This window comes from Danio rerio, chromosome 23 (assembly GCF_049306965.1).
Source record: "Danio rerio strain Tuebingen ecotype United States chromosome 23, GRCz12tu, whole genome shotgun sequence".
Taxonomy (NCBI): Eukaryota; Metazoa; Chordata; class Actinopteri; order Cypriniformes; family Danionidae; genus Danio; species Danio rerio.
The window spans coordinates 31,513,634-31,535,780 of NC_133198.1; the positions used below are offsets into that span (position 1 = coordinate 31,513,634).

Here is a 22,147-nt window from a genome sequence, read left to right on the forward strand (position 1 = left end):
AGTGCAAAATAATCAAACAAGCAAACCCCTGAATAACAACTAAATGGTAAGGGCAACACAATATAAATAGGATCAATTAAACAGCTTCCCACATTTTCATTTCCAATTCATTTTTCAGCCACTTTCACTGCATCTGTGGAGTGCTGCAATTTTCAGAAAAAACCCCAGCTGTGTGATTCAAACATTCCCATAAAATAATGCTTTGATCACTACGCTGTCATTTGGTTTTTGGAGGTTGACAGCCTATTTTGTAGCCCTTGCAAATTATACTTATTCAAAGCGGCTGTTTTGCATGAGCTTTTGTTATTGCATTTTGATGGCAATAATGCAAACTGGCAACTCCCTGTGCGAGGATTTCGAGATGAACCTTCAAGCTTCATTTGTCCTGCCTGCTTCAGGATGTGCTCATGGACCTGTCACAAATCAAGGTCCTTTAACAGAAGGCTGGGCATTAGTTTCCGGTTAAAGGGCAGCGGCTGGTGTTTTTTCGGCATGTGTGTATCATGAGACACCTGAAGCAATGGCTCTTCCTGTAAGTGTGGCACTGCACACAAAGCCAGATAATGTCACGTAACAAAGAGATCGACTCTTTGTAGATTTCTTCTTCTAAGCGCTGACCTTTACCATATATGTGCAGCTACAGTGTTCTTGCATGCTGAGGAGAGCGATTGTGTTGATAAAGAGATGGGAGATGCTTATTTTCAGCCAGTCGCCTTTCTGCAGAAGTCAAATTGTGCGTGATTCATTTGTCATTCAACCGTGTGCTAGTTTGAGTAAAGACTCCTTTAGTCACAGTATATCAGCTTCAAGAGTGGCTGAACAGATTTGCTTTTGCTTTCTCAGAAGTGGCTTAATTCACAAATAAGATGGAGTTCTGCAAATGAAAGGTTTACACAGTTTATTTCACTCTTCTCAGATCTTAACTTTTTGTTTATACAATACATATCTGATTTTTATCTTTTGTGAAAATATTTAAAACTCATTATAGTTGACTTAAAATAGAAAATTAAAGAGAAGAAATTAATTTGTTCTTAGTTTTACATTATCTTTTTAAACAGTGCTCTACATAAATGAGCACGCCCCTCACAGACATCCCATTTAAATTCATATTTTCTATAGGATGCTTTAATAAATACATTAGATTAGTCAAAGCCCAAACTTAGAGCTAATTTAATAAAGAAAAAAAATAACGAGAAAAATATTTAAAATTGTTAATTTCTAGTTGTTATAATAACCGGTTTAAATTTAAACGCTTTTTTTTTTTTTCCTAAAGATGTTTATTCATTTTCTTGTCAGTTTAGTCCCTTTATTAATCCGGGGTTGCCACAGCGGAATGAATCGCCAACTTATCCAGCAAGTTTTTTACGCAGCGGATGCCCTTCCAGCCGCAACCCATCTCTGGGAAACATCCACACACACACTCATACACTACGGACAATTTAGCCTACCCAATTCACCTGTACCGCATGTCTTTGGACTGCGGGGGAAACCGGAGCACCCGAAGGAAACCCATGCGAACACAGGGAGAACATGCACATTTCACACAGAAACGCCAACTGAGCCGAGGCTCGACCCAGCGATCTTCTTGCTGTGAGGCGACAGCACTACCTACTGCGCCACTGCTTCGCCCTTCCTAAAGATGTTATGTGACCAAACTCTTATTTTAATAATTATAACTGTTAAGTAAAACTGTTAACTGTTTAAATGCAAGAAACATTAATGGCTATATAATCACTGAGAAATAAATAAATATATATAAATATATATAAATTCATTTCAAAAAGGGGGTATATTTACTTTTTTTTGTGCACTGTATTTTTTTTTCCATTTTGTCAAGAAAACAATTTTCACTTTACTTAAAACAAACAAAACAAAAAACAATCTATATAGATGGAAATAAATTCAAACTTAAGTTATATAGATGCAAAAAGTAATAACAAAAATAAGCAAATAAACAAAAAAACGAAGCCGTAAATAAAAGCTAGAATAATACGTCTATATATATTAGTTAAAGTCAGAATTATTTGCCCCCTTTGAATTGTTTTCCTTTTTTAAATATTCTCCAAATTTTGTTTACAGAGCAAGAACATTTTTACAGTATGTCTGATAATATTTTTTCTTCTAGAAAAATCTTGGTCTAAGTTTAAAAAAAAAAAACATTATAAGGTCAAAATTATTAGCCCCTTTAAGCTATATATTTTTTGATAGTTTACAGAACAAACCATTGTTAAACAATAACTTTCCTAATTACCCTATCCTGCCTAGTTAACCTAATTAACCTAGTTAAGCCTTTAAATGTCAATTAAAGCTGTATAGAAGTGTCTCGAAAAATACCTAGTAAAATATTATTTACTGTCATCACGGCAAAGATAAAATAAATCAATTATTAGAGATGAGTTATTAAAACTATTATGTTTCGAAATGTGTTAAAAAAATGTGCTGAAAAAAAAACGGGGGCTAATAATTCTGACTTCAACTATATATAGTGCTCAGCATAAAATCAACACAAATATCTCTTATTATTTTCTAAAGGATGTTTTGCTACAATACAATTTGTGTTTAAACAGGACAAATAAAGATAACAAAAAATATTTCAAATTTTGTTGTTATTGCACTGACCTGTTTGAATTGAAATGTAATATATTTCATTCCTAAATGTTTTTTGACTAAACTCTTATTTTAATGGATCCAATTGTTTTATAAAACTAATAAATATTCCTTTTCAAAAGGGGGTGCTTATTGAATTGTGAACTGTATTTTATTTCCACTTTGTCTAGGAAAGCATTTTGATTTTACTTAAAACAAACAAACAAACACAAAAAATATACATATATTGATGGGAAAAATTTAAACTTAAAAAATTGTATAGATGCATAAAGTAATTAAAAATGACAAAAAGCATACTTATTTAAGTTATTAAAATGTTACTAATTTAAAAAATAATAATTCAAGCCATAAATAAAAACTGGATTAATATATTGATGTTAAACACTGGCAAAATAAATACATTTAATATTAAATATATTTATGACACCAAAAATTAATGCATGTAGATATATAGATTTTTCTTTCCCTTTGACTCTATGCATTGAGCGTTAAGCATAAAAACAGATTATTAACCCCACATTCCATTCCTCTCTTTTTTCAGTATTTCATCTGTCACTCTCAAGAAGAAAGAGGAGAAGAAAAATACAGAAAGCTCTTCTAGTGCTGCCATACAAATACTGCATAACAATGCACCAATTAGCATAACATATATTTCACCTCCTTATTACTCACGCCCACCAATCCAACAGCAAGAAGCCTGTTAATGGATTCTGCAGAAGAGCTCTCTGCTATTTAACATCAGTCTTCAGTCTGAATCTTTCCTTCTGCTCCGACAGATCCTGCCAATCACCACTCAAATTACTGACACGTTTCGCCTGGCACCATGCAGTGGAAGTGGGAATAAAGACAATAAAGCAACGGTCAGAGAATGAAGGGAACGGAGAAGAGAGGATAGAGTGAAGGAAAAGAGGCAGGGAGCTGGAAGAAAAAAGGGTGATGTCACTGGCTTCTGATCACAGCCAATCAGAGGCGAGCAGTGGAAGCGAGGGAGCAGGAGAGGGTGTGTTTTCTTCACACTGCAGCATCAGCAGTGAAGAGAGGCCACAATCAATCTGACACTGAGCTGGAGACACACAACCTTCAGGGACACCGAAAACGCCACACACAACCTGAAGCTCTTTCTGAACTGCAGAGGTAAGAAGAGAAGCTTTTCAATAGTGTTTAACATTTGACGAATGTCAAACAAAATTGGCGTGATTTTTGTGGATTTTTTTTTCTTCTTGCGGTTAGATGATCACACCTTGGAGATTTAAGGTGCAGTGATGCTAGTGTGTGTGTGTGTGTGTGTGTGTGTGTGGTCTTGAATACTAGGGTGTTCTGGTGTTAATAACTGCATTGGGTTTATCATTTATGTTTGTTTTTAGCTATAATGTTACATTTGGCTTTTTTAAATAATTATCCAAAATAATAATAATATTTTTCTGTTAACTTTAGTGCATTAATTTAAAATATGAATGCGTTTTTGAATATTTATGCTCATTTATGTCTTCAATTTATTTTTGTGGAGTTGCCCCGTCTCGTAAACAGAAACAGTCCTCTGGTGGATTCGCGCTCATCCCATGCGAGATCAGCAACAGGCTCTTGTGTTTTCATCTTTAATGCACGGCTGCATATTAGTGTTGCATATGCTGAACCGGTCTTCATATTGACCTATTCATAATGCAAACATTTGTTTTGTTTAGTTTATTAGCATAAATACCTGGAAGTTGTTTCATAAAGGTACTTCTGCTGGAGTATTATTATTTTAAGGTGTTACTATCACTGTCACATGTTAATAATTGATGTGTTGATCTATGTGATTGTTGCTCCCTCCCCCATGCTTTAGTCAGGCTGTGTAATTGTGTTAATCACCCGTGAGAGGAGTATTGTGGTGTTAAGGGTACTGGTGGTCCGCAGTGGTGTCTGTAGGGGTGTTCGTTACAAAACAAATAATGATGCTTTGATTGGGCAGACGCCAGTGGCAAGTATATGAGAGCATGAGGAGGACTGGGTGTGGCCTGCATTTATTTAGTGTGTTAAATGCAGACACACTCACCTGGCAGCAGGCCAGCATGTTTGATTCAGGGTGGGTCTCGCTCAGGTTGCTGATTATTAGCTCTGTTAGCAAAGTTTATGGCATGAGGCGGTTGTCATTCGATTGCACTGAATTGCTATTGATTCTTGCTAAAATGACTGCACACTGGTGCTGTGATTATGTTTGTGTTTTTGTTCTGTAATATTTCTATGATGCTTTGAGTATTTTAAACAATTTTACTGTTGAAATTATATACAGCTATGGAAAATAAATTAAGAAACCACTTGAAAATCCTTAGCTGGGTGGGGGTTCTGGAGTTATTAGGTATGGATTTAAGAAAAATGTTAATATTTGTGTATTTTATTCAATAAATGTCTGCTTGAATTTTGTTTTAAAATTCTGCTATTTAGAGCTTTTTTCCCCAGAAAATGACAGCTGATTAGAGACAATCTTTTTATTTGTCAAAACTGATAATAACCAAATAATGATTTCTTAACTCTTCTGGGTTTTTTTTAATCAAGTGTTAGTTTATAATTATTATTTATTTTATTATTATTTATTCATCTATTTATTTAATTATATATATATATTTTAATGTGTTTTATATTTTATATATTTAATTCTTGCTGCTAAAGTACTGTGAATGTAGCATCATTATTCATTTTTCTGGTATTATATTGAAAATAAACTATTATTCAACCATAACATTAAATATTGCATTTATATAAAAATTTAAGTAATTATGTTTATAGTATAGCATATAAATATATAATGTATTGCAACTTTGATAAAAGTTAATGATCCACTTCAAATTTTCACTACTATATATACAGTTGAAGTCAGAATTATTAGCCCCCCCCCCTTTAATTTACTTTATATTTTTTCTGAAGAGAGTCTTTTAAAAAAATTTAAAACCATTTTAAGGGCAAAATTATTAGCCCTTTAAAGCTTTTTTTAAATATTTTTTTTACAGAACTAGCCATCATTATACAATAATTGGCCTCATTACCCTAACCTGCCTAGTTGACCAAATTAACCTAGTTAAGCCCTTTAAATGTCACTTTAGGCTGTATAGAAGTGTCTTGAAAAATATCTAGCAAAATATTATTTACCGTCAGCATGGCAAAGATAAAATAAATCAGTTATTAGAAATTAATTATTAAAACTATTATGAAATGTGTTGAAAAAAATCTTCTCTCTGTTAAACAGAAATTGAGGGAAAATTAAAAGAGGGGCTAAAAATTCTGACTGATTCTGAATAAATTCTGTTATATATACCTGCACAAAATACCTGCATAATGTCACAATATTGTTTGAAAATTGTTCCATGGAAGCACATTAATACCATAAAGAACACCATTTTATACTTTTTTACAGTTCTTCAAAAAATATCATACCAAAACCATGAAATTACATAAACATTTACCCTTACTCAAAAACTGTGCATGTATCATCTTACATTGCTTTAGGCTTTCAAATAATGTGAAAATAGGACTTTGTACACTTGTGCCTTGTACACTCTTTCATTAACCCTTATTAAAAAAGTTCTGTCCATGTTTAACAATGATTTCTATATTTGTAAAACATGATGTTTTTTGTCCATTTAAAAAAAAAAAATGTTGCCATTAAACTTGTTTTTTGATGTTGAATGTCTTTTTAAAAAATTGTTAGCGAAAAAGATTTAAGATTCTTTAAAAAATCCCCTAAAAATGATGATGAATTTGTTGTAGAATTAATATTATATTAATTAAAAGCCCTTAAAAATACTATATTGATACCTTATAAAACTTATATTTTATTTAATTTCATATTATTTAATTTTATTTTTATTTATTTAACACATGCTAGTTTCTTTTGACTGTATATAATTTCCAACACCATTTCGTTGTGTAGATCTGCTAATAGCGGGTTATCCCCAGTTCATCTCCTTGTGACAGAATTTACACCAGCGTCCTGTCGCTCACACACAATGACTTGTGTATCTTTTCAGGATAAATCGTTGGGAATTGATTATCGACAGGGTGTGTTTAGGCTATGCTCAGGTGCTCAATCCGTGAGAGTGTGCAGTGATATCCTGTCTCCGTTCCACATCCATCATGCTGTAGCTGATCCCACGTTAACTCTGCCATACAAACACAGGGAAAATATGATCTGCCTCTGCAAAATCTTCTCTCCTCAGAGGCGGAGGCTTTAATTGAGCTGTGCGCACAGATGGATGGACGGGCTGGAGAGATTTAGGAAGGATGAAAGAAAGGAAAGTGGGGTGGGGTCACGTTTGACAGGCCAAGCCATTGCACAGGCCTATAATATATGTGCACTTATGCTGTCGAAGGAGATCAACAGAGAGAGAGAGAGAAAATGAGTACAAGGTCAATAGTGAAGGAACAGGAGCGAGGAGGAGTCTGTTAAAAGAAGGAATAAGAAAAAAAGCCATCAGTCTTGTTGGACGGCCTCTGTTTTGACCTTCTGGACAGACGACAAGTCTACTGGTAATAATGACTCTATTGTCACACATAGAGCTGCTTATAGCTGAACTGAGCTCATTTCATAATTGAACCTTACACAGTTTTTGGGCAGAACTGAATCAACACTGAACTGACTTGGGCTGCATAGTCTCACTATTGTCTTCGGTATAATAGAGCTGAATCTCGTATTTGGTTAACTTTGCTTTATTGATTGCTTTAAAACAGTTTGTGTTGTGTACAGGGCTATGTAAATAATGATGAAGTGTCATATCTCCAACTTTACACAGATGTGGTTCAATGAGGGTTGTTGAAATAAAAGGATTTACTGTCCATTTCTTTCAACTGATGTATTTTTGACACTGTCAGTGTCATCTTTGGCTTGCTTGGTTGGAGTTTATAATGGACTTTTCAATCCTTTCATTGCTTCTGTGGTATTGATACTGTCCAATAGCACAGACATTGAACAGGATGGTGACCTTTCTGTTTTATCTAGAGCAGCTTTATAGCGGTTTGGATCTTTCATGATTGACTTTTTCATTATTGATCAGACTGAATAACATGAATAAATTACTTTTGTAATTGACTTTTTTTCCACTACTGATTGAATTCATTTGAATTAAAAAAGACACTTTTTTTTCTTCTGTTTTACATTCAAATCAATGTTTCATAATTGATGAATTTTTAAAAATGGTTCAAACTTAAGCTGCATAACAACGACTATGTTTACAAAGGCATCCGCAATCGAATTATTTGCCTTAATCGGAATAAGACAATAATATAATTAAGGTGTTTACAAGAGTTGGTTTTTTGAAAGTTCCTTTCATGATCCCGTTTTACATGTTATAGCACATAATTCGATTAAAGTCATTGTGTCACCACACTATCCACATTTCCTCCAGAGTTTCATGTAATTTCAGGAGTTTAATTTTTAATTTGTTGACTTTAACTGCAGTTTGGCACTTTCACTTGCATTCAGGAACAATTCATGTATGCCCCTCGTGACAAACGAGATATCGGATGAGAGTATGAACTGCTGGAAGAGTATTGTTTTAATAGAATTTGATAACACATGCCATATGGTAAAAAAAAAAAAACTTTGCATTTGGCTATGCAGGTGTCTTTAGTCCTTTACTAACTCAGTAGGTGCAGAGAATAGTGTCAAACAGCCGTGTGTGTATAGACTATCCTGTCACAAAAAGCGGCGAAAATCCTACATGACAGTAATAGTTTCATTGCGATGTTTACATGTTTGTACTGCACTTCAATAATGCGTCTAAAATCGGCATACTCAATTTGTCTTAATCCGATCTCTGTTTAGTTTGATTATGACCTTAATCTGATTAAATTAATCAAAAATTGCGGTTTACATGGTCGACTCTTAGTTTTGACTTAAATATTTTTAATTATTGATATCAATTATTTTTAATTATTAATATCCAAATGTTGTCTTGTGAAGCTGATTTAACTTTGTTTTGTAATGAATGTTTTACAACATGATTAAACTCACTGAAGCTAAATACTGTCAATGGTGTCTTTTGAAGAGTGGCTTGTAGCTGAATTGCAAAATTAATAATTTTTGAGTAAAAAATCTACTGTTGTCTTCAATATAGATTTTCATTTGACACAATGACATTAGTTAATGGCACTGTTATCTGAATTTAATGTTTTACGCATTTTACGTTAGCCAGTTGTCTTCTGAAATGCTGATGAATGATGAAACTATTGTCTTCAGTTTCTCAATATCAACTTAACTTATTTGAGTTAACACCGGGATTCTATCATTGAATAAAAAACTGCTTGGAGCAGAATTTCAGCATGAAGTTAACACAGTTCTTGAGCTGAATCTGAATCAGCATTTGACTTGAGCAGTAAAAAATACTACAGTGTCACCTTTAGAGGTGCTGTAGCTGAAACAGTTGAATTTCATATATGGTTCATTCATTCATTCATTCATTAATTCATTCATTTTCCTTCGGCTTATTCTCTGACCTATCAGAGGTCGCCGTAGCCGAATGAACCGCCAACTATTCCAGCATGTTTTACACAGTGCGCAACCCAGAATTGGGAAACGCCTAGTGCTTAATTTGTAAATTAAGAGGTCCTGGAACAGATTGGGGTAAAAATCCAGCATTTTACCAAAGGACGAAGAGGTGTCGGGGGTTGAGAGTGTCGCGGACGAAAGTGAAGAGGGTAAAATGAGGTGCCGGATCCGGCTTGTTCCGGCACAAATTAAGCCCTGGAAACACCCATACACTCTCATTCACACACATAAACTAGGGCCAGTTTTGTTTCTAATTCACCTATATCACATGTCTTTGGACTGTGGGTGAAACCGGAGCACCCGGAGGAAACCCACTCCAATGCAGGGAGAACATGCAAACTCCACACAGAAATGCCAACTAGCCCAGCCGGGGCTCTGACCAGTTACCTTCTTACTGTAAGCAACAGTGCTAACCCCTGAGCCACCGTGCTGCCTCTTTTATATTTGATGAGTTTTGCAATATTGATCATCCATCCAAAATTAAAATGATGTTTTTAATGACTCTCCCTCATGTCGGTCCGAACACCTGAGAAGTTTGTTCGTCTTTGGAAAAGCTACAAGAATCTTTGTATGTACATAAAACAAAAATAATGACTTTACTCAACAGTTTCTTCCCCTCAGTGTCAGTATAGGGCATGCATTCATGTGCTCTGTGCCATGACATATACCACAGATACTCACACATGAATTTCTCTGTTGGAAGAGCGTGAGCAGGCATGATCACATGCAATATACTAACATTGAGGAGAAGAAACTGTTGAACAAAGTTGTTTTTGTTTTATGTGTGGAAAAGTATTCTCGTAGCTTGCAAATATTGAATCCACTGAAGGTGTATGGTCTGTTTTGATTATTTGACAAGATGGGAACTTTTAACTTTTAATTTGTTTTTCGAAGACAATTAAAGGTCTCAGGGGTGAGGAACGACATGAGAGTAAGTAATCATTACCAATTTTCACTTTTGGGATGAACTAACACTTCTAGTTGTAAAAGAACAATAGTCTTTACTATATGGATGTAGTAGTAGAATATTCTCAGGAGATACAATGTTTTGTCTTATTGCTACATTCAGAGAAAACAAAGGTATTTTAATTAGTAGAGCTTCTTTATAGGCCAATCAAATTTGTTTCATTATTGACTGATTTTGCAGTATCAAACTGACATGAAGAGATGGTTCACAGTGGACCCGAGTTTGATTCCCACCTCGAGGTCCTATGCTTATCCTTCCCCTCTCTCTGCTCCCCACACTTTCCTGTCAATACTCTCTACTATCCTGTCCATTAAAGGTGAAACCCCAATAATTCTAAAAAAAAAATCTTTAGTGTTTAACAGAAAAAAAAAATCAGAAAAAAAGGAACGGGTGAGTAAATGAAGAGAATAACTATCGTCTTCAGTCGAGCTGCTTGATATCTGAACTGAGCTAATTCTATAACTGAACTATACACACAGTTAATAAACTGAAATCAGCATTGATCAATCAGTCTCATCTTCTCTAGAACTGCTTTACAACAGACTTAGACTCTCTCTTGATCAAGTTTGCGTGACTGATTCTTATTTCCCTGTTTCTTCTCATGAAGCTGTTTTAAATCAATCTGTGCGCTATAAAAAGCTGACTTGATGCTCTCTGTTTTGACATCCGAAACGCCATCAAGGCAGCGTGCAAGAAATGCTGTAGAAAGGCAGCTCTCAGAAGCAGAGCATCTGTTGTGGATGAGCTCTGGGGAGAAACAGCAGAGTCTCCACAGCCACCTGTTATCGCCTCGGGCCCTCGGTGTCGCTGGCACATCCTGCACCCGCACAGAATCCCCCCTCTAACACCTGTTTTAAGTACCCGTGCAGTAGCGAAAGCTTTATAACCTACTGCTGCAGCTCCACTGAAGGGGTCAGCCTGCATAGAGACAGACAGACACGCATTAGTTAAACCCATTTGGCGAAGCTGCGGTTGGAATGGAGGGGGATGACAGTAGCAGGACAGAGACGGTCAGACGAGCCTGGAGGACGACAAAGAGGGGGGCCAGGATGCATTAGGCTGATTTAAAGAGCACACAATGACTTAACCGGCCTGTTCGAGCAGAATGGGTACTAATAGGTAAAAAGGTGTCTGTAATTTATTACAATTACAACATGAGATGTGAGGAAGAGGATGATAAAGAGAGGATGGTGAAGGATTAAAGGCATAGTTCACCCAAAAATGAAAATTCTTCATCGTTTACTCTGCCATTATTTGTTTCAAACCTTTATTCATTTATTTTTGTTGTTAAATGCAAAAAAAGATATTTCAAAGAAAGCTGCAAAGCCTCATTCACACTATGAGCGACTCGCAGCGGCAAAGCAACAAGCAACCGTTCATTTTTATGTAGAGTAAACGACTTCCGGCGATCTCCGTGTACATGAGCAACAGCAACCGTTGACGATCAGGTGGACGTGTCAAGTGATGCCACAAAGTTGAAAATCCTTTAACTTTATGCAAATGAAGAGTGACTTTCTTGAGTGACAGCTAATAAGAGCACTATTAGAGCCTATATTATCCTCTCTCAGCTTAGTCAGAGTCTGGTTGTATTCATACTGTATATACCTGCGTTTACAGCAGGTCGACAGGTAGCTACAAAGTCGCTGCTAGTGTGAATGAGGCATAACCCAGCAGTGTCAAACTCTTGCAGCCCTGCTCAGTTTAGTTTCAACCCTGCTTCAATCCACTTGCCTGTAGGTTTCAAACAGTTTCAAACGAGCCTGAAGGACTCAACTAATAGGATCAGGTGTGTTTTATTAAAGTTGGAAGTAAACTGTGCAGAGTTTGACATCCCTGATGTAACCATTGACTTTTATAGTATTTGTTTTTCTTACTGTGGAAGTCAGTGGTTTCAGAATTTCCAACACAATCTCATGGCAATTTGTTACTTTTTGATTTAGTGGCTAATTTGTTTAAATTTGTACAATCTCATTTGTGCAATTCAGTACGATTTGCTTATCCCCAATGGTAGTTGGGTTTAGCTGCGGCAATGGGTGCCATGCCTCCTTTTTTAAATTTTCATACGACTGAATTCATAAGAACAAATTCGTATGAATTAGCCACTAAACTGACTGAACGTAAAATAATTGTTTCCTCGTGAGATCAGGCTGTAATTTCAGCTTTCTTCTAAATATATTTTTTTTTGTGTTCAACAGAAAAAAAAAAACTCATAAAGGTGTGGAACCATTAAAATTAAAATTTTTGGTGAACTCTAATTTTAAAATTAATTTAATATGTTTCTATATTATAGCTTCAATCTGTTGTTATTTTAGTTTGTTGACATAATTTGTCATCAATGAGGCTCATATTTTGTATTTATATTGTAGAGTTTAGATTTATTAACAAAATTCTTTGTGAAATGTGTAAGTATAATCACTGTTTTATACAGTAGAGTTGAAAGTAAGTTAAATTTCTTTTTTTGAAAGTAACTTAAAGCTTCAAATGAAGATTGTATCAATTACGGTATTGTGCCTGTAGATGGCAACAAGTGACGTATTAATAGTTTTGACATTTAAGTCGCTATTTGAGGAGATTTGTTCAAAATGTTGATTTGTCTTTATGGGTGAGTGAATGAAAATTGAACGCAACCCAATATTTCACATTTTACTCACTTTGTATATATAGTATTATATCTGCAAAATGCTGGATTTAATAAATTTGTCATGCTTTTTCATAATCACTTATTATGTATTTAGTTTTTTGCATAACATTGCTTTGTGTTTCTCTGCAGTATTCTCTGCAGGGTTTACTGAATTGATCATAATGTTAATAAATTATTTCCTACCAGAAAATTACCAGTTTTTTTTTTCAATTCAACATCATTTATTCACTTTATTATTTAAACTACGTTTTACATACATTTATTTGTTTTAATTAATTTTTTTTTTTTTGTGCCAGCTATGTATGTATTCAAGTAGGCAAAATTTAATTGTTGTATAGATGACGATTTTTCCTCAGAGTGCACCAAGTACATGAGATCAGGAGAACATGAGAAACTGAGAGGTTGAATTCATTTGTAACCCTATATAAAAAGTCAATTTTCATGTAAAAGCGTTAGTTAAGGAAGAAAGTGATGTCAAGCTTTGAACAATGCTCTTTATTGTTCTTTTTGACACTCGAGTGATTTTCTTTTTCCCTCTTCTTCAAGGCCGTATCTTTATTCATGCAGTGCCAGGCAAAATACTTCTCCAGACTGCAATCAAAGTAATGGGTTCTTGAGAATGAATTGCAATTTTTTTAAAACCGCACATGCACAAAGCTTCACAAAATGAAGCCAATCATGCAATTGAGGCTGTAATGCAGCTGTCTTAAATATGCTGATGAAATTAACTTATGCTGACAGAGGTCACTTTAAATCAGTCAATTCCTTGGATTTAATCACCAAAAAGCTTGACAATAAATTTAAAATAAATCCACAATAGCAACCCAAAATTGAAAAATGCCTCTCCAGCAAGGCATTTATTTTGTTTATAAACCTAACCGCTTGATTTTGACAGCAGAAGTTGCTCAAAACACTGTTAACAAGCCGTGTTATTTGAATGCGTAGGATGTGATGCGACTGTCAACATAAAGCCACAAAGTGAAAAATTGTAAAGGGAAAATGCAGCTGTGCTAAAACAAGTGCGGCGTACTCCCACAATCAGTGAAATGAAGCCGTCTCTTTGTCCGACCAACACTTGCCTCATTCCTCCTAATATATCCTTCTGATAAAAGACACATTATTGAGCATGAGTGAGTGAACTCAGCGTGAAGCTCTGCTTTGTCAGAGTTCCCTCTGTTGTCTTGTTGAGTGCTGTGAGGAGACTGTAGTCTATTGACACAGAGTTCGTAGTAGTCATAAGCTTCCCGTAATAGCAATTTCACTGTTCTTCAAAATCATTTGAATTTTGACTAAACAGTGCATCAACCTTCACATGACGCCTACAGCAAATAATTTTTTGCATAATTAAAGAATACATAATTTTAGTCAAACTCTGCTGTTTGAAAGATTGTTGTTTTGAGATGACCTGGACTGGAACGGGTGTCCATATTGTGGCCGTGGGCTGACAGTCTGCTAGATTAATGACTGTGAGGATCTTCAAAATCTGTTGCTCCCTTCTTATCATAAGTTGTTGTTGTTATTTTTATTTTTATTTATTTTTTTTTTTGTTGAGATTTTTGTTTAGAAAGTGGAAATGGAGTGAGGAAAAAAGAAAGCTTTTGGTTTTGGAATCTCTTGAGATCATATAATGATGTCTGGGTTTTAGGCTCCATCTGTGATGGTATATGACTGGCAAAATCCTGTTTTCCAAGTCTTCTCACCTGGACAAGAAGTTGGTCTGGATAGGTAAACAGTAATCAACGTTTCAAGTGGATTTAAAAAGTTTATCAAAATTGTCCTAAGAAACGAATGGGTGTTGGTAAATAGTTATAGAAAACCTCAGAAAATTGTATGATCCACTGGGCGCCATGGTGGCTCAGTGGTCAGGACTGTCACTTCACAGCAAGAAGGTCAATGATGTAAGTCCCGGCTATATCAGTTGTCATTTCTGTGTGGAGTTTTCTTGTTCTCCCTGTGTTCATGTCTCCCCACAGTCCAAAAACATGGGCTATAGGTGAGTTAGATAAACTAAATTGGCCGTAGTATATGAGTGTGTGTGTGAGAATGAGTGTGTATGGGTGTTTCTCAGTATGAAGTTGCGAATGGAAGTCCTCCACTATGTAAAACATATGCTGGAATAGTTGTTGGTTCATTCCGCTGTGGTGACCTCTGAAATAGAGACTAAGCTGAAGGAAAATGAATGAATAAATGAATGATCCATTTCAATTGTTGACCTCTGTAGTTTGGATCTGGTCCTCACTTGTTCCCATTTTTGGGCTAGATTGGTATAGTCTTTATCTTGGTCTCAGTTTGTCGAGTTTAGGCTACGTCCAGATGGCAACGATTGTGTTTTTTCCTCCTTCAGTGTGCTGAGTATTGACATTCAGGACACAGTTGTAGATTTAAAAATATGTGATGTGGATGACTGTTAATGTGCCTCTGCTGGCTGTCTTATTTATACAGAATTAGCAGGTTTTCTTGTAACTGTGCTAATAAACTTAGCAGTGCGTGCAGCAGAGCTCTGTATTTCGTCATTGTTGTTGCTACCTGTTGTTGTTATGTGTGGGATTTTGGGGTTTTTGCTCATATAGTACTATGACTTCATTACTTTCAAAAAGTGGTGTTTTGCATATATGCATGGCTCTGTGATGAGCAGCGGTTTAAGGGTTTTTCCACTTTATAACCTGTTACCCAAAAGAGAACTGACAATGCCAATGTCACGTGGACAAAGTCCAATGTTGCTCTAAGTCTAGATCGGTCTACTCTGCATTTATGTCTAGAAAGTCTTGATCTGGGTACATGGAACCCTGGTTTGACAAGGATTTGAGTCTAGATCTGCTTATACTGGATGTGGGTCTCAGTGGAATCGGTGTTGTTCTGGATCTTGAGTCTAGATGAGTGTATTGAATCTGGGTCTCAATAAATTCTGTTTTGATCTGCATCAGAATCTAGATGAGTGTAGTCTGAATCTGGGTCTCAGTAGGTTCTGTGTTGATCTGGATCTGCATCTAGATGGGTGTCATCTGGACCTGGGTCCCGTAGCCCCTGTTTTGATCAGGATCTGAGTTTAGATGCTTCTAATGCTCAATTTGTGAATTGCGAGGTACAAGAACAGATTGGGGTAATGGATCCTGCATGTTGCCCGAGAAAGGAGAGGTGTCGTGCACGAAAGTGGAGAGTGGGGGTGGAGGGGTGTCGCGGACAAAGGATGAAAGGGAGGAGCAGGGGGTTGTCACGGATGAAAGTACAGAGGGTTGGGGAGGTGCAGAAGAAAGTGAAAGTAAACAGCAAACGAGTGAGAAGGTCGATTGAGGAGGGGGATCGGTAAAATGAGGTGCCGGATCAGATTTCAGTGGTGTGTTCTGGCACAAATTAAGCCCTGGATGCTTCTACTGGATGTGGGTCTCAATAAGTCGTACTGATCTCAGTCTAGTTGTATCTTGTCTGAATCTAGGTCACACTCTGTTTCATTCAGCATAAGGATCCAGACGGGTCTAGAATGGATCTGGGTCTCACTATGTTATGTTTTGCTCTGGGTCTACTTCAGGTTAGGGTAGTGCTGCATGATGACTTAAGTAAAACATGTCAGTAAAACATGTTCCAGTAAACATCCAGCTCGTGCTTTCAGATGGACCAGCATTTCGTAGCATGAGTTGTAGCAGAACAAAAAGCTACGCAGAACTCCACATCAAAGTTGTTGCATGTGAAAACACCACTTTTAATAACATGTTATCTGATGATTCCATAGTCTTGTGATTATCAGTCACACCAAATGACAATGAAAGCACTTAAACACTATGGGGATTTCCTGGGTTATTTCGTGATGTATTTGGAGCTTCCTCATGAGAGTGCCCTCTGGCTTCCAGGCAAGATTTTCTACAGATCACGTCACTTTTGATGTTTTGGGCAATCGTGCCTTTGCTCAATAGTTTTTGTGTTTTCATTTCAGCTTTAGGTTCCTGTTTGATTTAGATTTGAGTCTGGATGGCTCTAGTATAGATCTGGATTTCTAGTGGTTTGGGTTTAGATAGCACTACTAATTATTTTACAAAGTGACATTCCCATTGACTGGTCTAACATGCACACTGCCATTTATAGTAACTTTTGTGCATTTGTGCTAACGGGGATCGTTTGTACTTCATACTTTCAACTTTTCCATTTGTCGGAACACCATTGTCACGTAAACCTGCCATTAATCTAGTTTTGAATTTAGTTTCGTATTGCTTTTTTTTTTTTTCTTTTTGACTCCAGCTCAGATTTCCAGTGCTTTTTCAGTCCTCCAGTGGCGTAACTGTGAGAGTGTTTGTAGGTTTGTGTGACAAGCCTGAGGCTTTTAGTGTTTGTTCTAGCGGAGTCAAAAGCGTTATGTCAGGCATGATATATTCATTACTGCAGGATCAGTGCTCTGGTGAGTGTGATCCCCATGCACTCCGCTAATTTAATCTCACCTACTGTGTCGTCTTATTTCACACTGCACCCGCCAACCACCCAGAAGCACATTAAGACCTGAGGATGGTGGGGCAAGTCAGGACCACGGAAAAACATAACACATTCCTCCTCCAGAGCCAGCACTAGCTCAAATGGTTGATAATCAAGAGATGCGAATCACACATTATATCTGTCCTTTATCTGACAAGGCATTTGAATGAATCAGACATTTAATTGAGGTCTTGATTCTGAAGTTGTGATGTTCTGCTGAAGTGTGAGCTTTGATTAAACTGCCCACTTTTGCTGACAGATAAATCAGCAGCAATCCTGTAATATAGATGCTGCCACACACAATGTGGTTTACCAAAGACAGACGTGTTCCTCGATTAATATCTTTTGTTCGCTGTAAAACAATGTTCCTTTCACTCTATTATAGTCTGTTGGATAATTAGAGAGTAATGGTCGCTTGATTAAGTCACTCACGTCAGGGTTTTGTTGAAACACTTAACACAAGTCATGCGCCATTAAAAAAGCTGTCACAAAAGGATGATCTTATGAGGTTATGCAAAGGTCTGTCACATTTATGAGTTTTTGAGTCTTGACTTTCAAATCGGTTTGATTCCAAGTAGTTCCCATTGGTTCTGACAAATAGTAGACAATGTAAATGTGCTACTTTAACATTTGCTTTGGCAAATATATTACCAACAGTGGTGGAAAGAGTACTAATAATTCATACTTAAGTAAAAGTACCATTACTTGCCTAAAAATGTAGTTCAAGTAGCGTAAAAGTATCTGTTTTAAATATTACTCAAAGTATAAGTAAAAGTAGCCCTTTTAAAAGTATTCAAGTGTAGTGAGTGTTATCAAATTCCCTTTAAGGCAAGTTATTTAATTTGGAGGCCATCTTTTAAACGCCTCTTGGGCAGTATGCTCTGGCATTCTGTCTGAATGGGGAAACATCAAATTCTCCAAAAACTGCTTGCCAAGCTTACCATTGAATTCCATTTCAGGAATCCCCAATAAAATTAAACAACAACTGTGTCTTTAGTTTCACATCCAAATCACAAAAACTCTGCTAAAAAAATTCACGTCAGGTCTGAAACCCTCCCCCGGATTATCGTCAGACTATACCGATCGATGATTAGCTTCTGTACTTGAAGACGTGCTTTATTCACCATGTAGCAATCGATGATTGGCTCCTATACCAGTAGGCGGGGCTTTATTCTTTATATTGACCGTTACACTTTTCCCCATTCAAAAAAATACGAGTGACATGTGTATTTTATAGTCTTTGGTGTTATGCTGTCAAAGGCTAATGCTTTTATATGCAATTTGTGCAGGTGTGCGTAAAGGTAATAGTGCATTTAGTTATTGTTTAAGATTATTTGGTGCTTTTTTAGACTATCTAAACAGTCTCTGGGTCATTGTGTGTAAAGATTTTGGCCATCTCCTTGGACACTTTTAATGCTTTCAAACAGTTTGCTGCATTTATACAGTGCCCATATCTTGAGGTTGTTCAGTATGATGTGATTTACAATACGTTCTATGTGTGATATGATTGGACAGGAATTGCAGTTCTGATTTTTCTACTCAGGCAATCACCATAGTCAAGAATTTTCAATTCCTGAGAAAAATACACAATTACAGCAATTTGAGTATTTGCAGTCTGTTACTTTGCACCACTGACTACCAATTACATGAATTCCCATAGAAATGATGAATGTTTAGTCCCTCATTTATCAGCTTAGTCCCTTATTTATCAGGGGTCGCCACTGCGGAATAAACAGCCAACCATTCAAGCTTATGTTTTACACGGCGGATGCCCTTCCAGCTGCAACCTAGTACTGGGAAACACCCATACACTCACATTCACACACTATGGCCACTTTTGTTTACCCAATTCACCTAAACTGCATGTCTTTGGACTCTTGGGGAAACCGAAGCACCCGGGGAAAACCCACGAGAACACTGTTTGAACATGCAAACTCCACACAGAAACACTAAGTGAATCAGCTATGACTCGAACCAACGACCTTCATGCTGTGAGGGGACTGTGCTAACCACTGAGCCACCGTGCTGTATTTGAGCTTTGAACTGAAAGTAGTATCAGTAATTAAATTTGATACATTACAGAAAGCAAAAATCGCAAAGCACATACTTTCAGAATTCATGAGTAATGCTATTAAGTTTGTTCTACAACAAGGGACACCAATCTCGTTCCTGGAGGTCCGGTGCCCTGCAGGGTTTTAGCTCTAACTTGCCTCAACACACCTGCCTTGGTGTTTCAGTATACAGTACCTAGTAAGACCTTGATTAGCTCGTTCAGGTGTGTTTGATTAGGGTTGGGGCTAAAATCTACTGGACACCGGACCTCCAGGAACAAGTTTGGTGATCCCTGTTCTAGAGGAATGCATGTATTTAGTGTAATTGCAATCTGCACATACTACTTTATATTCTTTTGTTGTTTTCTGGTCTTTTTGAATACTTTTTCAAATTAACTGCTCATCGCATGGGCACCTCCAGATCTCGTCATTTCCTATAGAGTGGAGAACTTTAGCTCTAGAAATTAAAACTCCATTTAAAATGACAGAATTAATTTAAATCCTTTTTTTTTCATTACCTTTGGTTCAATTATTATCAGTTATTAGCAATGCTTTATGAGGTCATAGTTATTTCTCTCATTATAGCCATTGTGTTTGCAGTCTTTTTGTCAGATTGTCATATTGATTGAGTTTGTAATTTTATAATTGACCTACGAGGATTGTTGATTTGATTCATGACTTATTGTGCATTTTTAAATCCCTTTTGGGGAAAATACTTCCAGAAACAGCACTGCTGAAAGAGCGAGTTGCCACTAATGCACTCTATCGAAATGATTGATTTTGCAGACATGTGAACATTTTTGAATCTAAGTGAGTTGCTTGTTGGACGTGCACTTCGGAGTTTCAGTGGATGGAGCACTTAACTTGAGTTTTTTTCAGCTACTGTTTAATGAATCCTGATATTTGGACTTTGACAGTGTTTTTGCATGCTACAGTATTAGAAAGTAGACAATGGATGCAATTCAAAAGCTAAATTAATTCATTAAGGTCAATAAAATAATTTTAACTCCTAGTATTAAGTATTGTTTCATTCAGCAAAGATTTATACATAGGAAATGCTCTTAAATTTGGTATTTCTTATATATCCTTCTCAAAGCAATGAATACAGTATGGTTTAATTACTGGAAACATGATCACAGCTTTGCTTGTTCTGCAGCTGAGCAGTATGTGTGTGTGTCGATCTGTGTGTCATTTTCTTTCTTTTTTTTTCTCTCAGGTATTTCAGCTTTCACTTTCCCATCCTTGCATGTCTTTTCAGGCAGGTTGCGTTTTCCCTGACAGGAGATAACTGGAGCTGAATGTAAAACCAGCAATGGCTGTGTTTATGATGTTGATGTGCTCCTGCAGTGCGCCACTGCAACATCGTCTGAGCTATATCTTGACGCACACTTTAGGGAGAAAAAAAGGGGAGCTGATAAACAACAACAAACTTGAGAGATGTTATTCCACATGCACACATTTGGAGTGAGCAAGCAAGATGAAAGGGCATGAAAAAGTGGAGAGGAAAAGAAGAGAGAGAGAGTTATGTATAACTGAAGTGCTAACAGTGGCAAATTGAGGCTATGCTGAAAAATGAGAGAGAGAGAGCTGGGGCAACAAAGAAAATGAGAGATGGAGAAAAAAGATACAGGGTTATAAACAATGCTAACAAGCTTAATGAGGTAATTATGCATTTGGACAATAGGATGACCTGAGGGGTGAGGGACTGGGTGGGGCTCTGGGACAAGTGCGGGACGGAGATGTGCATCAAGAATGAGAGAGAGCGGCAAGAGGGGACAGAAAATGATCTTTGAAGAGAGCCAGGGGAACAGAGCTGGGAGGAGGTTCACAGGGAATGAGAGAATAGGTGGAGAGATGGTGGGGGTGAATGTTTGCGTTTGGCAAGGACAGATAGAAAGCTAGATATTTGATTAGATTTTTTTTTTATTTAAGATCGATGTTTGATCTCACAAAAGATACCTTAAAGACCCTTGTTGGCAGGGTGTTCCTATGCAGTACTATATGACTTTTTGGAGATGTTCTGGGTGTTTGCTAGTGTATTGATTATGCATTCTTAGATTTTTAAGTTGCTGCTCTGAAAAAAAAAAGGTAATCTTTTTTAGATTACTATGATTTTGGTCTAGTTTCTAGTCCAAGTACCGCAATTTTCTTTTAAATAAAGCAAGAAACATTTTCTAGACAAGAAAAAAATTGTCTTGTTTAAAGAAATAAGAAGTCAAAATAAAGTGAGTTTACAAGCAAAATAATCTAGTAAACCTAATAAACTAATCTTGTTTTTTCTTTTGACAACTATTTTGCTTACCCCATTTTCAGATTAAATAGCTTGTTTGAAGGAAAAACTCACTTCATCTTGAGATACTATTTCTTAAACCAAGAGAATACTCTTGATTGTCTAGAAAATGCTTTTTATTTTAATCATTTTTTCGATATTTGGACTAAAAACAAGGCAGAAAATCTATGGAAGAAAAGCATTTTTGTAGTGTGGATTATTAAATGGTTTATACCCACATAGCAATATTTCTCTGGCCCACACAATCAGCTTTTGCTGTGCCCACTTACCGCAGTGAATTATGGTACATGACTGAACCAAGTCTGGCTTCCAGACAAGGGCCAAGTCAATAACCTCAGCCAAGTCAATAACCCATAACTGGGCCTGAACTGGGACAGATACTGTATGTTGATGTGTCTTGACTGTAATGCAATTTCTACACCTAAAAAACATTGCACTTTAGGCATGCTATGGGCATGTTTTTTCCTGAATTAACCTGATTGGTGGAATTTTTGTTTTTACTTTTCTTAAAAAATATTATTTAAATGTATTTTTAATGTGTGTTCAAATATGCCAAACTCATGTGGCCCACATATCAATTTTTTAAATTTGGCTAAATGCTACATTTGATTTT

At 36.4% G+C, this 22,147-nt stretch overlaps 1 protein-coding gene across 7 annotated transcripts in view; it reads left to right on the top strand.

Annotated features, from left to right (window-relative positions):
* The first annotated feature begins 3,610 nt into the window (after positions 1-3,610).
* l1cama (L1 cell adhesion molecule, paralog a) overlaps positions 3,611-22,147 on the top strand; it is a 102,555-nt gene continuing 84,018 nt past the window's right edge. For 6 of the 7 annotated variants that reach the window (XM_021469729.3, XM_073937995.1, XM_005162225.6 and 3 more), the window contains exon 1: positions 3,621-3,741. The gene's annotated coding sequence lies outside the window, so the exon portion shown is untranslated. 7 annotated transcript variants of the gene reach the window in all.